Genomic DNA, 4068 nt, shown 5'->3' on the forward strand with positions numbered 1-4068 from the left:
AAAATTCTCAAGTCCAAATTGTAGGCATATATGAAAAATATAATACCCACCTATCATATATTAGCCAACACAGACATATGCTTATTTTGCATGCATCGCGTTAAAGAGCAAAGGAGCATAAGAACAAGTCATTTGTATTTTATCTTTAAGTGCGCTTGGTCCAGCTTAGGTCGTTGCAAATATTCCGTCCCACTCACAGGCCACGCCCAACATTTCGGAACAATTTATTATTCTCACGGTCGGCCATTGTCAGCACCGCGACAACCCAAAGGTCGGAGAATCACCCCTTGTCGGCTGTCCGCGAATGCTGATCCGAAACACTCCGTATCTGGCGGCCATAGTCGATCGTGATGCTGGTTTTGTGTGGGCTGCGGGGCGAAGTTCCCGCCCTCTCTTTCTGCGTTCAGTCTGTTTCTGGGGCCCACCTAGCCTCGTATCCCGTGACCACCGAGGGTAAAGCAGGCCGCAGCGTGAAGACGCTTGAGCACAGGAACAATTATAGCATCAACGAATTATCTGAGGCAGAATCGGATTCAACGCCAGAAAATTCTCTAACTTAACAAAAGTAAAACCACGAAGTACTCAAGACAAAGCTGAGAGGTTATCCAAGCGATTTTCAGTTCGAATCTCGTTCAAAGACACAATCCCCACCTTGTCGAAGGCAAATTCCTCAGCAGTTCCTAAAATCCATTTACACATTCGTCCTGTCCCATTCACAATTCATAACAAACTTAGCATCCGCCATTTGAAGCCGCCTGTGAGATTATTGAAAATCTGTGGCTCCATATTCTAAAAGAAAAAATAGATTCAATTCCTGTCCCCTCTTAAAACACGCCCAAAATATCGGCTTCATCCAATCGCAGTAAACTAACATGTTGGCACCGGCTAACCCCAGCTTCCTGGTTCTTCTCAGTTAATTTATAGCAGGCACAGAATGTACTCCCGCGATCCATCATTCATAACCATCCTTTCATATTTAAATAATGGATACGCAACATTATCAGTTGATAGAGCGTTGAAGGAACAAGAATAAACACTACCTTATAAGTCGTGGTGAACGCCTTCTAACTGGTTTACCCATCAAACTACGTGTATCTCAGCCCTCGTGGCCAATGTCCGCAGTCAAGGAGGCCGTGGGGGTGGAAACTTCGAAGTCCTCCCTCTGTAGGCCTCATCTCCGCCTGGACCAGCAGCTTCAGGGCTCTGACGTCACCCCAGAGAACAGCCTAATTTCTCGATTTTGAGGCGAAAAATCCAATTGTCTGGAGTTGGTAGTCAGTCCAGTGCTTCAAAAACATTCGAGTGCACAAGAACTTGTCAGTGGGGCGCATTTTCATACACTTTTTATTCTTATCCACCAAACTACGTGCTTTATTCATCCGCCGGTCGAATGCGGTAAATTATATTACCACAAAAACCTTTCCGATATTTGGGTAACCCTACAAATTGTACGGCACTTTACTTTTGAGACATCTGGTGGCATTCGTGTTAGTCGACAGAACGAAGCTAGTTTTGTGTTTCCAAACAATAAAATAGGATTTATCAATGGATTTAATGCTCGGAGCTTCTGAAAGTGCGTCGTTAAATAAACTATGAATAAATAAAAAATCATAGTTCTCTATAACCACACAGAGTCAGCAGATTAATTCGGAAACACCCGGTAGCTTATGGTCCTCATCATTAAACGTGCGTCCTTTAATACACCCGTAAAATTACGGGAATACATGTACAGTTTAAGTAAAGTAAAACTTACGGAAGCCGATCTTATGGAATGGACCCACATAGACTGCTTTACCCAGGCTCTGTGCCCCTCTGGGAATTGCTCTTCCTAATGAAACATCTCATGTGCAATAATTCTGGAAGCATTGGCAGTAGTTACATAATAAAATACATTAACAGGCTTAGGTAGACACTGCAAAACTTGCTGGGAGGTCAGAATTTCAGAGTAAACCTCTCAGTACATGAGCAGACAACTTGAAACTTCCGTCCCAGCAAATGCGACATTGCAAAACACTTACAAAGAGCACAGTTTGTATTTACACAGAAGACTTCATTTCATGAACCTTGTACATGCTCGCTTGATAATTGAAGGGTCTTTTAAACTGAGGTGCTCTCGTGTCTGCCTGCTTTGCCAGGCTTCAGTCTGCAATAAGCACGCTGTTCCATACCATTAAAGCTTGTGATTTGTACTACAGCACACCACGTGGGATGACATCAGGTCAAAGGCGGTACTTCTGCCGTACTTCCTGCTTCTCGATGACAACATTGTCGATGATGATGATGAAGACCCTCAGTTACTAGGCACTCAGCCTCACTTTCAAGGTCAGTACATAATATAAATGTCGCTGTTTTGATTAGGCCTTCGCTGATATTTGTGCACTGTAACTCTGGTATGATTCAACATTCACACTGCCTTATTCTTTAACTTGCTTAATGCATATAAATGGCAGGTATTAGCAAAATAATGGTCATGACTGTGAACTGCAGACTGATATCAGTAACATAATGGGTTGTTAACTTCTTGAAGTACAGTCTCTTCTAGAAGCTGAGCATTTACTCAGCTAGTCCAGACATTAGCCACGTGTGACATTTTTTAACATACGAGAACTTTTCCAGTGAGGCGCTTCTAGCACCCCACCTGCCCTCCAATATATTTGCAGCTGTTTGATGTCTGGACATCCTTTCATTCCGCAGGGGATGGGCCACTTAGCATGTTGAAAATGTTTAAACGTACCTTTTAAGAAGGTGGCTGTCCTGTGGGTTGTAATGCTGTCATATTGTAGAAGATTACAGACGTTTCAGAGGTGCATGCTACCTCCATTATCAGGGAGATTATGATGCAGGCAGCAAGCACCTCTGAAATGTGGTTAAACTTCTGCCACATGATGGCATGACAGCCCACAAGAAACACATCTTCATATTCATGACTGTGAGGACCTGAAATTATACGTTAATAAATTTATGTTGAGTGAGGTCTGATGATGGACACTGAGATAGGCTGTATTGAACATTCAGAGTCAGACACAACACAGAGAGTTGTTTAATTTTCGTGAGCTTGGTCTTTGTTTTACATTGAAGGTACAATTTTATCATCATGTTTTCAGAGACATAACATTTGTGTTGTCTTATAAACACTGCAGTAAGGATATTTCGGTACATTTTAATTTGCCTGCTTTGATGTGACTTCTGTAATATGTATTGCAGTTTCTCATTTGTTTCACCTCCTCTGGACGAAATCCACGAGCAGCGCCCAACCACAGTGATAACAACCTCCATTGGATTTTAAGCTTGTATCTGATATATGCAGTGTAAATTATAAAGTTAGGTAATGATGCTTTTTATTATTGCCTCACACAATCAGTGATATTTTATTACGTATGTTTGAAAAATTGACAAGAAACCAACAAACTGCTTAGAAGATAAATGGCTACAGGCTTCAACCAGTTTTAGGCTCTACCAAAAATTATTATTATGGAATGGATTTTGTGTTGTCTGTCACAATAATATACATCAGTGAACAAATTTATGTGATGTTAAATGTAATACATTACAATAAAATCCTCTCGGGCTATCAGCCACGTCAACTGGTTAACCAGTTGATGCGGCTGATAGCCCGAAAGGATTTTCTTGTACACAGTCGCCATGAAAGCTGAAGAACATGCATATATTATATTACATTTACAGATTGAGATTAAAGATACACTTAGGTCATATTTGCAACCTTGAATTTATTCCCAAAAGTATAATTCCATCATGGCAGGCTGTATTCATCAACTGACCTTAGAAAAAGTCCACAGAGCTCATGTGGTTAGTTGCCGAGTTCTCAATGTGGGGGCTCGGGTTGAAACCCAAGATGGTCCATGTAGGATTTATGGTGGGCAAAATGATACAGAACACTCTTCTCAGAGATATTTCGTTCACTCAGACACTAGATTAATTGTGTCCGTTGCTTCGCATTATTTGTGGGCTGTAAGATCAGGTTTCTATGGGACGCATTTCCAGACAGGCAGTTGCTTCCCTTCACGATAATAACAGTAATGCAGAACGTTGCAGTATTAGAATAAAAAC

The 4068-nt window shown here is 41.5% G+C and overlaps 1 long non-coding RNA gene across 1 annotated transcript; it reads left to right on the forward strand.

The window, feature by feature from the left end:
* The first annotated feature begins 1759 nt into the window (after positions 1–1759).
* On the forward strand, positions 1760–3713 carry LOC147874376 (uncharacterized). Its single transcript, XR_015534299.1, has 2 exons — positions 1760–2322; positions 3205–3713. It is a non-coding gene; the product is annotated as an uncharacterized LOC147874376 (long non-coding RNA).
* The last annotated feature ends 355 nt before the right edge of the window (positions 3714–4068 follow it).

This window comes from Zootermopsis nevadensis, unplaced genomic scaffold (assembly GCF_977971745.1).
Source record: "Zootermopsis nevadensis isolate Lab colony 2312 unplaced genomic scaffold, Znev_1.0 Znev_ptg000009l, whole genome shotgun sequence".
Taxonomy (NCBI): domain Eukaryota; kingdom Metazoa; phylum Arthropoda; class Insecta; order Blattodea; family Termopsidae; genus Zootermopsis; species Zootermopsis nevadensis.